The sequence below is a fragment of the Heteronotia binoei genome, chromosome 1 (genome assembly GCF_032191835.1).
Source record: "Heteronotia binoei isolate CCM8104 ecotype False Entrance Well chromosome 1, APGP_CSIRO_Hbin_v1, whole genome shotgun sequence".
NCBI lineage: Eukaryota > Metazoa > Chordata > Lepidosauria > Squamata > Gekkonidae > Heteronotia > Heteronotia binoei.
The window spans coordinates 239,608,737-239,624,675 of NC_083223.1; the positions used below are offsets into that span (position 1 = coordinate 239,608,737).

The window sequence follows — 15,939 nt, forward strand, 5'->3', positions numbered from 1 at the left end:
AGAGGAACAAATGCAGATTAATTTCTTTCAACTTTTTCTGAATATTTTTAATAAGACCTGCCTCAGGTTTCTTCCTATTCTTTTGATCCTTGAATTTTTGTAAACGCATTTTTTTACTCTCTTTCTGTTTAGAATGCTAATAAATTATGGAGAACAGGTCGTTTTTGTGATGTCATTTTCATTTTTTATTGGAAAATAAGATATGTATTGATTTATCGGTATTTAATTAATATGATCAAGTTTTTCTTCCAATATGGTGGTGCATGTTTATAGTATGGTACTGTGAATAAACCCATCTTATGTGCTTGGCCTAAAGTGGCACAGAGGATTTGGAGACTATGAGAAAAAGAGGCATCTCTTAACAGCTTCAGATATCACCACAATGTGCATGATGTATTCAACCACTTTAAGACCAACAAGGTTTTATTCAGAATATAAGCTTTTGTGTGCCCTAAGCACACTTCATCAGACAATAGTAAGGATTGTCTGATGAAGTGTGCTTAGAGCACACAAAGCTTACATTCTGAATAAAACCTTGTTGGTCTTAAAGGTGCTACGTGAGTGACTCCTGCTTTGTTCTGCTGTTTCAGACCAACAGAGCTGCCCATCTGGATCTATCTATGTACAAGTATATTTGTATTTGGGAAAGAGAGGGGGCTATATTAGAGTTTTGAAAACTCCTATAACAGTAGAACTGTTTGCATTTGCTAGCTATCAACATTGAGCAGATCATCACATTTTGCACTAGATGGAATTTCTGAGTTGTTTTTAAGGGCAGTACAGCCAAACCACAGGATTCAAAAGCACGGATTAGCATGGCCAGATTGGACAGATCAGAAAAGGTAGAGGGTTGATGCATCAACTGTAAATGGTAGAAGGTGCTTCTAGCAACAATCAACTCGTCTCTCAAATAAATTATTCAGTTTTCTTTGCTATGCCATGAAGATTTAACAGTGGCTGTAAAAGTTAAAATCTGATGCTGAATATAATCCAACTTCAACATAACTTCCAGCTAAACTGAATACAGCTTCTCAACATTCTTTAATATGGTGTCTTACCAAGGCACAGGAAAATATGTATACTTCAGTAAATGGCACACAAGATAAGAATCTTGATGGAATCTTTTGTATAACTGCTCTGCCTCTTTAATGTCAAGGTTATTTTTTGCACATGCACACTGGAAGATAGAGAAGAGCAGGGAAATGGTACAAACACAGGTAAACTGCAACAGACCACACATAATCCAATTTCAGTTTGTTTTCTAAATTCTCCTTGAACTGGAATTAGAAATAAGTAGTATACGGGTCAAAAAGAAAACCTGGAAGAATAAAATATGAGAATAAACCCTCATGGTTCTAAATAAAATGGGGAAGGCCAGGGAGCGTTTACAGTTATTTAACAAAAACATCACTGGATCCACCGAGATACAAAAATTCACAACTTATTCTTCAAATTAAAAGTGCATAATCAGTTTGTGGTACATTCACAACCTGCAGTCATCAGAGCTGAATGTTCAGTGCATGGTTTATTAGTGTCTAAACAGCACAAATATTTTTGGTAATGACAAAAAATAACTGTACATACATGATAACATACTGCTTCTCCACAATAGCTTCCTTCATACCAATTCCATTTCTGCTTCCACCTCCAAGTGTTAAAAGGCATATTATTAAAAGCAAAGCAAATAAAATAAAATAAAATAAAAACTTCATTTTCAAATGACTAATTTATTAATTAGGTGATGTCTCTTTGCTCTTTATGGCAGCATCAATTCATGCTCATTAATGGCTGCGAAACTGTTCAAACTGAGATAAATCCATACATATAATAATAATAATAAATTTTTATTTATACCCCGCCCTCCCCACCAAAGCAGACTCAGGGCGGCTGAGCCTGCATTCTACCACTGGTTTATGGGTATTCTAATTGGTCTTGTCAGCCACCAGCGAGCCTGCAGCAGACGTGGACTATTGCACCCTTCTTAAATCTTCGTTCGCGAAGCCAAGCCGAGAGAGAGAGAGAGAGAGAGAGAGAGAGAGAGAGAGAGAGAATTTCTTCATTCTCTACACATCTGTCAAAATTGTGCTTTGTGACATGGATGAATCTTGAGCATTCTGTTGCAAGGTTTAATATAAGAGTACCCCTAAATTATGAACCATGCATTTTAGGGGGAGCATAATCCCTTTATGAACAGGGAAAACTCCACCTTGTGGGCTAATCAGTCTGTTATCAATATTTTGCCTATCCTGAACTTCAGTTTTGTTTCCCTCAGCCAGCCCACTACAAACTGCAAACACTTATTAAGGATGTCTGCTTTTTTCACCTGAGGATGAAAATAAGAAAAATTGGGTGTCACCTACACATTAATGACACCTCACTTCAAATCTTCAGCAAACTTTACATGGCAGTTACAGGTAGATTGGGAATAAAATGGTGGATACACTAAAGCTTGAGGAACCTCATATCAGAAGTGCCATGAGGCCAAGCACTAACCCTCCAGCTTTACCTTATGGAATCAACCTGAAAGGTAGGATTGGCAAGAGCAGAATGGAACCCTTGATCCCCACCTCTGACCACTAGTTCAGAAGGGCATGATTGCTTATTTGAGCTACTGAAAGACCCAAAATATCATATCCTCTCTTCTGTCTCTCTCTAATCATCCATAAAGGTAACAAAAGTCCATTAACCAGTCTGGAAGTCAGGTTGAAATGGATTTAGACAATCAGTAATCCAGAATAATCTGTAGGTGAGCAACTATAAGAACATAAGAACCCTGCTGGATCAGATCATTTGTTCATATCATCCAGCATCTGTGAAACAGGATAGAGGACAACTGGTTGTTTTAACAGGGAACAAAGGCTAAAGTCTTCCCTTGATGTTGTCTCCTAGCACAGGGTTTCAGAACCTCTGAACATGGAGGTTCCCTTTTCTCACTGTGGCTAGTTGCTGTTAATGAACATTTCATCAATGAATCTGCCTAACCTTCTTTTAAAGCTATATATGCTCATGGCCATCACTATCTCCACTGGCAATGAATCCTACAGCTTAATTACTCACTGAGTAAAGTATTTCCTTTTCTCTGTGTACCCATTAGCTCAAATACCCTCCTTTCTTCCCTCTCTTTCAAGTGCTTTGAACTATATGATACCAGCACCACAACAACCAGGGAATCTGGAAGAATGTAGCTCACAGGGCACCTATGTATTATTTGCATGCCAGATACACAGGATACAACATATTTCTGACCTTCTTGAACTTGATATATTGCCACTGAATTCCTTGCACAGTGAAGAAACAAGGCAGGAAGGGGACAAACTGAGGTTTTGCAAAAAGGCCTTCAGCAAAGCCTCTCCACTGTTAATGCTAAAAAGCAGATTTTGGGAACAGAGAAAAGAGGCAGTAGAGTAGAACTTAGAAGTTTAGGACATTACATAAGAACATAAGAGAAGCCATGTTGGATCAGGCCAACGGCCCATCCAGTCCAACACTCTGTGTCACACAGTGGCAAAAATTTTTATATATACACTCACACTGTGGCTAATAGCCACTGATGGACCTGTGCTCCATATTTTTATCTAAACCCCTCTTGAAGGTGGCTATACTTGTGGCCGCCACCACCTCCTGTGGCAGTGAATTCCACATGTTAATCACCCTTTGGGTGAAGAAGTACTTCCTTTTATCCGTTTTAACCTGTCTGCTCAGCAATTTCATCGAATGCCCACAAGTTCTTGTATTGTGAGAAAGGGAGAAAAGTACTTCTTTCTCTACTTTCTCCATCCCATGCATTATCTTGTAAACCTCTATCATGTCACCCCGCAGTCGACGTTTCTCCAAGCTAAAGAGTCCCAAGCGTTTCAACCTTTCTTCATAGGGAAAGTGCTCCAGCCCTTTAATCATTCTAGTTGCCCTTTTCTGGATTTTCTCCAATGCTATAATATCCTTTTTGAGGTGCGGCGACCAGAACTGCACACAGTACTCCAAATGAGACCGCACCATCGATTTATACAGGGGCATTATGATACTGGCTGATTTGTTTTCAATTCCCTTCCTAATAATTCCCAGCATTGCGTTGGCCTTTTTTATTGCAAACGCACACTGTCTTGACATTTTCAGAGAGTTATCTACCACGACCCCAAGATCTCTCTCTTGGTCAGTCTCTGCCAGTGGACTCATTGTGGACTCATGAGGTGGTTGGAGAAGCTGTTCAGATCCTGTTGTACTCTTAATTTTTTCATTGGAAACACAACGGGGTCTAAACTTCAGGACAGGGATCCAGGAAAGCAGAGATTTTTTTTTTTCTTGGAAAATATCTCATTTAGCTGAGCTCATTCTGAACTGAGCTGAGGAAAGTTTGCCCACCATTGCTTGTCCATATCTAAGATACATGAGGAACTAGCTGTTGTCAATGTGTGATCTATCTTGTGGAATTCCACAGGGCACAATCCCATCCTCTACACTATTCAATCTCTATGTAAAGCCCTTAGGACAAATCATTTGTAGCTTTGGGGATGGATGTCATCAATATGCTAATGAATGCTGGTGATATGGTAAAGGTCCTGAATTTCTGCCTGTCTGCTTGTCCATAGGGAGGCAAGGGTGGTGAGCTCTGCAGAAAGAGGATGCAAAATAAGACAGGACAGCTGTAAACAGTTTCCTCTTCCCAGCCAATAAGTTGCCTGTATCACTAGGCAGTTCTTATTTCTCCCCACACCTAATATCTTGTTTCCACTATTCTCTAAGTAGGATGGGAGCAAATCTGCCCCTGCTTCTATTTGAGAGGGAATATGCTTCTTTTTAATTATTACATTCTAAGCATGGAAGTTTAGATTGATACATTTAAGTCTTCTTGTAGGTATGAAGAAGATTGAGATGTTTTCTTTATGTGATAAATAAAGAACACGCAGTAACGGCGTTGGAGGATCACATATGCTAATTCACTCAGGGGCATAAGTACACAGTGAGCTCACAATGTTCTAGGGGTGACAATAGTTCAATAGTTAGCAAATTAAAGCTCACCTTCTAGATGGTCTAAAAGGCTCCAGAACTAATTTTAATTCAAATAGGTAAACTGGACTCTCGAAAAAGTATGATTAAAAGCATTTTGAGTAGGGTTGCCAACTCTAGATGGGGTTATTTCTTAGAGATTTGGGGGTGGAGCCTGGGGAGGATGCTCAGCAGGGATGTGATGCCAAAAGAGTCTACCCTCCAAAGCTGCCATGTTCTCCAGAGGAACCAATCTCTGGATTCTGTTGAGCAGTTGTAATTCAAGGAGAACTTCAGCCCCCCATCTGGAGACTGACAACCCTAATTGTTAGAGGAGGATACTTTCTTTTTCTGAAAATTCCTCTTTCAATATAGTTATTAATTCCTCTCATCCTCATCTTTCTCTTTTTAAAAGAGGATTTTCCCTTTCATTTCTCTTTGAAGAGAAATCAGTGCAACCTTTTGTAACTTCAGCCCTTGCAGTTATGTTATGTGACACACCATGGCTGTTGCTCAGCAGGAGGACAGGAAGGTTTGAGAAGATGTTGCCTGCCTCTGAGCATCTACAGATTGAAATTCTGAAATTTTGCAGAATCCCTCTTCTTTCCCCTCCTCTCTCTGGCATTTCTAGTTGATTAAAACAAAATTTATTAGAAACAGACTGGGCTAAACTTTTCTCATGTCTGTGATAGCTTTATAGTTGCAGAACTTATTTTTACATGTGGAGTTATAAGGGCTTTTTTTGTAGAAAAAGCCCAGCAGGAACTCATTTGCATATTAGGCCACACTCCCTGACACCAAGCCAGCCGGAACTGTGTTCCTGCTCAATAAAAGCCCTGGGGGTTATTTAAAAACAGTATCACCCTATCGGCAGCTGAAGTGGTAGAGTCCACACTTGCGGTTCAAGGTTTATAATCTCATTTTACTTCATACATAGACCTGCTTTCAATGCAAAATGATGGAGGTCAATCAAATCACCAACATTTTATCCATTTGTTTTCCACGAATGTAAAATTAGCTCATTTTCCCACCTATTTTAAATCCTTTTCCTAGGAAAGGCTATAATTGTATTATCTAATTAATGAGAACATAAAGTAAAGGAGTTGGAGGATCTAATAACTATTTCAGACTCTCGTAAATTCATCATGATCCAAATTATATGTGGGTGATAACAGTTGGTTAAGTTAGAGAAGAACATCCAGGGACTATGCTGAAAGACCAAAAGGTTAATCACATCATGATAAATAGTCTATTTAAAATGAAACAAATTAATGTATTGTGATGAAAGGATGACAAAGCATATAAGGAGTTCTAAACTGGACTGTGACAGTATTTCCCTGGGTTTTGGTAAGTAGTTGTAAACAAATAAGTGGTACCATCTTCACTGCCCTTATGCTTTTTTTCCATTTTAGGATTTTATATTCTTCCATGACTGAACACATGAAGCTTTCTCCCATGGAGTCAGATGACTGGTTGATATAGATCAGTATTTTCTACTCAAACTGGTAGCAGCAGTTCATGCAAGATTATTGAAATTAACAGATTAAGCAGTTTGGAAATCCATACTTGACTTTAGCATCTGAGGACTTTCAAGGAAGGATTTTTCTGAAATTATGAATAGCAAAAATTTTAAGGGGAGGCTCACACATAGCTTTAGCCTAATAGATCACAGGGATGAAAAGCAATGTTTCTAATTGAAAAAGGATGTTTCTAATTGATCACAAGGATGAAAAACAAGAGTTGGTATTTCAAGTGACATTGTGACTTAAATTTATTCTTGTCTTCTTTCTTTTAGTGATGCTGAGACACAGCTTCCTGCTATGAAGATCTCATCCATTCTGCCTACAATTATCTTTTTGTCACTTTTGATTGCCTCTGGTAAGATGTATATGAGCTTGATGAACCTTGTAAAAAGGAGATGCAAACACCTCCCAGAAAATGCTGTACAACAGCTGAAATAATTTGACCAAAATGAGTTGGAGAGAAGAAGCTCCTGGTGTGCTCTCTTCTCATCTGGAGACTGAAGATTTTCTGCTTTTTAATATCCCTAACAACTAGAAAATGCTTCCTGGATACTTGCATTTAAGAGCTCTGATGTACTAAGCTATTTGCCAAATAAATTGAGATGCTAAGTAGCTGAAGTTCCTGCCAGTATTCACATAGATATCTCTAGATTTCTGCTCTGGAAAAAGGTTTTGAATTTAAGCCAAAAAGAAAGGGGGGGGGGTATTAATATTTAAACAAATAAACTTTGCTTAGTGGGGTGGTAGGGTAGGGGTAGGATCCACTCCAGTATCATATGGTCATACAAAGAGATGTGGCATCTGCTTTGCATGTATTAGGTTCCAGGCTTAACCTTCAGCATCTCTAAGGGATCAGATTGAAAGGCCTCTCTCTCAGACTCTGGAGAACTGTTGCCAGACGAAGTAGACAATACTGAGCTTAGTAGACAAGGGATCAGTATTAGGCAGCTTCATGTATTCAAAATAACACATGTGGGATTGGATCTGGACTAGCATTGTAATCCTAACCAAAGTAACAATCTTCTAAACACATTGATTGGACTGCACTGTAAATTTCCTGCTAATAGAAGCAAAGGGAAATGTCTGCTGATTACCCCTTTCTGCTGTTGACTGGCTTCATATTATTCCCCAGAAAACCTTATCTCCAAGAGGCCACTTTTTGTGGAGACCAGTGGGCTGCAGTTGAAGGGAGAAGGCAGGAAAGTTCTGTTTTGCTGATGGAAAATTTAGTCTGGATCCCACTAGTTAAGCTGAAGTTCAGTAGAAGAGCTGTTGATAAGAACCTGACAGAAGCTATAGAGACTCCATTATAGAGTAGTGTTCCCCAACTTGTAGGTCACAAAGCCTCTGAAAGTTGGTTGTGGGCCAGCCCTCTCTAATGGCCACCCCTATCCTTTACATTGCTCTCTTTTGCATTATGGAAACCAAGATGTGTCCCTGGAAAAGTATATTCTATATTATACATTAGTTGATATTTTTTTCTTAGAATCATAGAGGTGGGGTCATCTAGGGTCATCTAGTCCAACCCCCTGCACAATGAAGGAAACTCACAAACACCTCCCCTAAATTCACAGGATCTTCATTGCTGTCAGATGGCCATCTAGCCTCTGTTTAAAAACCTCCAAGGCAGGAGAGCCCACCACCTCCCGAGAAAGCCTGTTCCACTGAGGAATCGCTCTAACAGTCAGGAAGTTCTTCCTAATGTTGAGCCAGAAACTCTTTTGATTTAATTTCAACCCATTGGTTCTGGTCCTACCTTCCGGGGCCACAGAAAACAATTCCACACCATCCTCTATATGACAAACCTTCAAGTACTTGAAGATGGTGATCATATCACCTCTCAGCTGCCTCCTCTCCAGGCTAAACATCCCCAGCTCCTTCATCCTTTCCCCATAGGACTTAGTCTCCAGACCCTTCACCATTTTCGTCACCCTCCTCTGGACCCATTCCAGCTTATCTATATCCTTCTTAAAATGTGGTGCCCAAAACTGAACACAGTACTCCAGATGAGGTCTTACCAGAGCAGAGTAAAGCGATACCATCACATCACATGATCTGGACACTATACTTCTGCTGATACAGCGCAAAATTGCATTTGCCTTTTTTAGCCACCGCATCATACTGTTGACTCATGTTCAGTGTATGATCCACTAAGACCCCTAGATCCTTTTCACACATACTACTGCTAAGACAAGTCTCCCCCATTCTATAACCACGCATTGGATTTTTCCTACCTAAATGCAGAACTTTACATTTATCCCTGTTAAAATTCATTTTATTGGTTTTAGCCCAGTTTCCCAGCCTGTCAAGGTCATCCTGTATCCTGTTTCTGTCTTCTTCTGTGTTTCCAACCCCTTCTAATTTAGTACCATCTGCAAACTTAATAAGCATTCCCTCTATTCCTTCATCCAAATCATTGATAAAGATGTTGAACAAAACAGGTCCCAGGACAGATTCCTGAGGCACTCCACTTGTCACTCCTCTCCAAGAGGATGAGGAACCATTCACAAGCACTCTTTGGGTGCAATCTGTCAACCAGTTACAGATCCACCTAATGGTAATAGAATCCAAACCACATTTCACCAACTTGTCAACAAGGATAGTATGTGGAACCATATCAAAAGCCTTACGGAAATCAAGATAAACGATGTCTACAGCATTCCCCCGAACCAGCAAGGTAGTCACTTTCTCAAAAAAGAGATCAGGTTAGTCTGACATGACTTGTTCTTGAGAAAACCATGCTGACTCTTAGTAATCACATCCATTTTTTCTAAATGTTCCAGGACCGACTGTTTGATTATTTGTTCTAAAACTTTTCCAGGTATAGACATCAAGCTGACGGGTCGGTAGTTACCCGGATCCTCCCCCCCCTTCTTGAAGATGGGGACAACATTTGCCCACCTCCAATCTTCCAGCACCTCTTCTGTTCTCCAAGAATTTTCAAAAATAATAGCCAGAGGCTCAGAAATTACATCCGGACTTAGTTTCATTTAAAGAAACTATGTGTTTATGTACTACCCCTATGCTGATCCTAGGTTGGAACTTCATACCCTCCTTACATGTTCTGTTTTTGCCATGTTGAGCAGCATTCCTTTCAGAAGAGAAGACTGAGGAAAAGTAGGAATTGAGCAGTTCTGCCCTCTCTTCGTTACCTGTTACAATTTCACTTTCTTGCCCTTGTAATGGGCCTACCATGTCCTTGCTCTTTTTCTTACTCTGAACATAAGAAAAGAACCCTTTTTTGTTGTTTTTAGCATCTTTGGCCAGCCTAAGCTCATACTGAGCTTTAACTTTCCTAAATTTTTCTCTACAAGCACTGGTGATTGGTTTATATTCATCCTTTGTTATAAGGCCCTCCTTCCAATTCCTAAAGGAGTATTTTTTATTTCTCAAGTCTTTAGAGAGCTGTTTATGGAGCCACTTCGGCTTCTTTAGGCTTTTTCCATTTTTTCTTCTCGTAGGAATCGTCTGTGATTGCACTTTCAGTATTTCGCTTTTAAGAAACTCCCACCCCTCCTGAACCCCCTTCCTCCTAAGTATTTCTGACCATGGGATTTTACCCAGCATAGTTCTAAGTTTATCAAAGTTTGCCTTTCTGAAGTCCAACCTATAAGACTGACTATGTATAACTTTTTCCTTCCCTAAGACTGTAAATTCCAAAATCACATGGTCACTACTGCCCAGGGTGCCCACTATTTACACTTCTTCAATCAATTCTTCCTTGTTGGTGAGAATCAAATCCAAGATAGCAGATCCCCTTGTTTCCTTCTTCACTTTCTGGAAAAGGAAGTTGTCAGCAAGGCAAGTCAGGAATCTATTTGACTTTTCATTTTTAGCAGAGTTGGACTTGCAACAGATGTCTGGATAATTGAAATCTCCCATGATCACTGTATCCCTTCTCTTGGAGAACTTTGCAATCTGCTGTAGAAGTATCTCATCCAAATCCTCTGCCTGACTTGGTGGTCTATAGCAGACCCCCACAATAATATCACTGTTGTTTCTTACTCCTTTTAATTTTACCCAGAGACTCTCAACTGAGCTGCCATGCTCTGATTCACGTATTTCCTCACAAGTATATACCTCCTTCACATATACAGCTACGCCTCCACCCTTTCTCATTTGCCTGTCCCTTTTAAATAAGTTGTACCCCTGAACCTAATATTCCAGTTGTGAGTGTCATCCCACCACATTTCAGTAAGGCCTATTATGTCATAGTCTCCTTCCTTTATTAGGACTTCCACCGCCCTTTCTCATTTGCCTGTCCCTTTTAAATAAGTTGTACCCCTGAACCTAATATTCCAGTTATGAGTGTCATCCCACCACATTTCAGTAAGGCCTATTATGTCATAGTCTCCTTCCTTTATTAGGACTTCCAGTTCCTCCTGTTTGTTTCCCATACTCTGTGCATTAGTATAGAGACATCGGAATCCACATTTTATGCATCCCGAGGGTTTGGTTTCTGTACAAGCGTGCAAGTTAACATTACCTAGCATATGCACCACTCTCTGCAAATCTTTAATGTTCTTATCCCCAGTTTCTGGCATCATACGAGGCTTTGAATTATTGTCTCACTCCTCCATACAATTTAGTTTAAAGCCCTCCTTATTAGGTTAGCAAGGCTGTTACCAAATACCCTTTCCCCTACCACCGTAAGGTGCAAACCATCTCCCGATAGAAGACCACAATCTCGAAAGTGTAAGCCATGGTCCAGAAATCTGAATCTTTCCTGACGACATCATCGACGTAGCCAGTCATTTATTTGAAGTATTCTTCTTTCTTGTCCTAAGCCACAGCCTTTTAACAGGAAGCACGGGTGAGAGCACAACCTTTATGCCCAGCTCCTTCACCTTCTGACCCAGAACCACATAGTCTTTTCTAATACGTTCAGGGCTATGATGGGCAGTATCATTCGTTCCCACATGGATCAGCAAGAAAGGATAGTAATCCGTGGGTTTGATTCTTCTAATCCTTTTTGTCACATGCTGGATGTGTGCTCCCGGCAGACAGCAGACCTCTCGGGATGACAAGTCCGGTCGGCACACTTTGGTCTCCACCCCTCTGAGCAAGGAATCTCCAATCACCACCACCTTTCTCTTCCTATATTGGGGAGCAGAAGCTCCAGGCTTCTTATTCACAGGATCCTGAGAAACATTGTTAAAGCTTCAAGGAGGCTGGGGAAGTAGGCCTTGTTCCAGTGGTTCAAAATCAGTTACTGTGGGGAGATCCTGGAACCTATTGCTGAGCAGCAGGGGCTCAGAACATCTCCTGATTTTCTTTCTCCTTCGGGTTACATTTTTCCAGGAACCCTCCTCCTGTGTTGGGTTCTCTTCTAATTGCTGAGATACCATTTCCTCTCTCTCCTCTTGTCCTTTCAAGAGTGCCTCATGCGTTTTGTCAAGAAAATCCTCACCTTCCTTTATACACTGCAGTGTGGACCCTGTATACACCTCCCATCCCTGTATCTTCTCCTCCAGCCAGGCCACTAACTTACACTTGCTGCAAGTGTAATTTGTGCTACTCTCAGGTAAAAATTCAAACATCCCACAGTCTTTACACGTCACTGCCTCTGCTCCCTCACCAGCCATACTGATACAATCCATTTCAAAATTTTCTTTATCTTCACTTATTTTTAAATCCCACTACCAACTGCCACTTGAAATTACTTGTGGGTAACTACTCACCTATCTACAGCACCCCCAAGCTAGACCCCCAGGCTAAGAGTCACAGGCCAAGAGCAACTCTAGCAAGGATGAGCCTTGCAAATTAAAAGCTCAAGCTCCCACCCACCTCTGACTCAACAGGCAGAGCAACAGCAGAGGGTGGGGCCAGCAATTGCTCCCAGGCAAACAAGCTCTCCTCACAAAAGCAATCAGAAACCCCTCTCCAGCAGGCACCAAGCACACACACAGTTACCTCCCACAGCAACCCTAGGTAATGCTCCCCAGCAGTTTTAGAAAAGCAAATCAAGTCTCATTCACTTTACCAGCAGCTCTGTTCTAGATCCAAACAGCTTCTTCTACTGCAGCTGAGACACTTCACTGCATATACATGCTCATCAAATAAAATGTGAACAGATGGGTACTAGAGTGAGTTTCTTAAACTCCTAGTGGGGATTAGAGGGAGTAATGGAGAAGTAGAGGATGGTAAAAGACTGGGATGTAACCTCTATATGCGAAGGCTGTGTAAGTTGGGATGCCACTTGCTTGTGGTTCATGGTGGTGGCATCTGCATCCTTTGTGCATGTTTATTGGTTTCTCCAAAAACATCTGTTTAGCCATGGTAGAAAACAGAATGTTTAACTAGATGGGTGCCAAAGTTTGCACCTACCTTGGAATGGGTCAGTATACCAAGTAAAATTAGACTTGTGTGGGTCACCATACTGAAAAGGCATGGGACCACCGTTATTGAGAGTGATGCACAAATTCAAGGGGATGTGGTTCACAATACAAATCACTTGCACTTTACCTGGAGTAACACCACTCCCCCCACCTGTTTTTTTGGTTCAGATCATAATTCTTGTCAGAGAATGTATGAACACATGAAGCCACCTCATTTCAAGACTGCCCAATGGTGTCAGTATATCAAGATCAGTATTGGCAGTCAGCATGGTGTATTAGTTAGCATATCCAATCAGGAACTAGGAAACTCAGGTTCCTATCCCTACCACTCTGTCAGCCTAACCTAATTTACAGGGTTGTTGTGGGCAAAAAATGGAGAAAGGATGAGTGTTTGTAGCTGGTTTGGATCCCCAAAGAGAAGACTGGGAGATGAATGTGTTATAAATATTTAAATAAATAAATATTGCCTACTCAGAAAGGCAGCAGCTTTCCAGAATCTCATGCAGAGATTTTTCACACCATTTACTAGAGGATCTTTTGAACTGGAGAGATCAGAGTTTGCACCAGGAACCTTGGTGTTTTCCAGGCTGGTCGCCTTTCCTGTTTTTGTCAGCGTTGTGGCAGTTCCAAAGATTGCACTGTCAGTGCAATCAATTCACATGGATATTTTTTCTTTGGTCCTTGCCCATCAGTCTTCCATCCCCTCAGATTATTGAGGATTATTTTTCTGTCCCCCCCCCCCCCCCTTTTGTGAGCATGTGCTGAGGCTGTGCAGAAGCCTCAAAGAGACAATTGCACTTCAAGATGTTCTGGATTCCCTCTTACCCTCAGAGCAGGTTCCCTTTTCCCCTTTGTATCCAAAGATATTACACCCCCCTCTCGTGGCCTGTTGTGATTTGTGAATATGAGCTGTATTGGAAGCCTTTCCACCCCACTAGCTCTAAGTTCTGCATAAATGATGAAAATGGCTCTGATGCGGTTTTTTGGCTAGTGAAGATCTGTGGATATCAAGGGTTTCTGTGAGAATGGACTGAGCTGCGGAGCTAGGCATGCCTTTTAATCTAACACTACATCTCCAAACCATCTATGCTATATATCCTCCATCAGATTTACCCAGTTTTGCCAAGAAACATGAAAAAAGTATGAGTGTTACTAAAAAGTTTTTGAAAGTGGTACCTAGGGACGTGCTATAACTGAGCAAAAAGTATAACTGAGCATCCAATCTTAGCTATACTCATTGCTCAGTTACTTATACATCTTGACTCTAACTAATCTTTCCTGGCAACTAACCCCCACCCTCCAATATGAAGGCTTGAGGAAGTCTGTTTCAATATATCTGAAGAAGTGTGCTCCACACAAAAGCTTATACCCAGAATAAAACTTGGTCTTAAAGGTGCCGCTGGACTCAGACTTTGTTCTATTGCTTCAGGCCAACACATCTGCCCACCTGAATCTATGTTGATGATAATGATTAGTAAGGATTAGTGTATTTCCCATTTCTGTTCTGTTCCTTTCCAAGGATTGTCTTGTCCCTGCTTTCCAGTCCCCCTGAATTGTAGTTTAATTATGGGAAGAATTGGAGAGTATGCACTTTGATACAAATGACATTTCCTCCCACTTATCTGAGTCTTTTTTCACTCCATGTTTGTAATCCACATGCGTTACTTGAAAAAGCATGGTTAAAAAGGGCAGGGGAAGCAGCCTCAGTTGCAGTTACATTTAACATTGCATCAAGATTCCTTTAATGTGGTTCCACAGATGCACACATAATGCCACACAAGACCCCTTCCCAACAAAACAAAACCCAGCAGCAAACCCTGTGATCCTTTTCATCATAGGATCTCATTTCAATAACTTTTTGTGGTGTTTAATAATATGCACAGATGCTTTCAATGTTGCTTATGTTGTTGCAGTTGTTATTTTCTGAGGTCCTTCAAGTTTCCAATGAGGCACATTGCTTCCATTTCTTAAAGTAGACCACTTAATTTGAGATTTGGAGAAATTCTGATGAAGAGGACGTCTGTGGCATCCCTAATTCTAATGAACTTCTGTGTATGCAGGTTTCACACATGAGGCAATTGACTTCGATGCCAATTGTCGGCGGTCTGGAGGGCAGTGCAAACCATTGGGGTGTGAAAAGCCCTATATAGCAGTAGGAAAATGTAAAAGAAATGCACCTTGCTGTGTTTCAGAGTAAGTACAGAACATGTGGAAGGTTGATTGATAAATTCACTTTCTGTAAAAGACAAACATTGGATTCTGCAATAACTGAGGAGTGTAATGGAAAGCTAGACATGGCACTACAGGCTCCAGTGCTGCTGAGAAGAATATTTTCTCTGGATTCTATTGCCCCACAGAAATGTGCAAAGTAGTAATGTCTAATATTACCTCGCCCTGACAAAGATAGACCAGGCTAGCCTGATCTCATTAAATCAGAAGCTAAGCAGGGTTGACTCTGGCTAGTATTTTGATGGGAGACCTGCTAGGATATCAGGGTCCTAATCACTTACTAATCAGGCAATGTCAAACCACCTCTGAATGTCTCTTGCCTTGCAAACCCTACAGGGTTGCCATAAGTCAGCTTGATGGCTAAAAACAACAAAGTTCACTTCATGATGATATAGCTCCCTATGTTTCCCTGTGAGCAGCAACCAATTTGTTGAGCAGGGACAGATAAACAAAGTACCTCATAAGAGGACTCATACAAGAGAGTTAACACATGAAGCTGTCTCAGACTGAATCAGACCATGAATCACCGTAGCTCAATAACAGAAAAGAGTAGGAGTTCAGTAGTACCTTAAAGACTAAAAAAATTTGTGATAGATTATGAGGTTTTGTGAGTCATGCACTAAAGCTCATCTTCTACCACAAATGTTAGTCTTTAAGGTGCTACTGGACTCTTTACTCTTTTCTACTGCTACAGACCAATTGGCATGGCTACCTATATCTGTAGCTCATTAATGTCTGCCCTGACTTGGCTGTTCAGGATGTCAGGAGGAAAACAGTCCTTCCTAAAGATGCCTAAGATTTCTTAATGAATCTTTTTGGCAGTCTTAGTTGGTGCAACACCCCATAATCAGTAAATCAATCAGGGA

General features: G+C 40.8%; 1 long non-coding RNA gene across 2 annotated transcripts; it reads left to right on the plus strand.

Annotated features, from left to right (window-relative positions):
* The first annotated feature begins 6,223 nt into the window (after nucleotides 1–6,223).
* On the plus strand, nucleotides 6,224–15,045 carry LOC132587524 (uncharacterized). 2 transcript variants are annotated; one of them, XR_009556447.1, is made up of 3 exons: nucleotides 6,224–6,330; nucleotides 6,779–6,861; nucleotides 14,905–15,045. It is a non-coding gene; the product is annotated as an uncharacterized LOC132587524 (long non-coding RNA). The 2 variants fall into 2 exon arrangements; XR_009556448.1 differs by lacking the exon at nucleotides 6,224–6,330 and adding an exon at nucleotides 6,382–6,488.
* The last annotated feature ends 894 nt before the right edge of the window (nucleotides 15,046–15,939 follow it).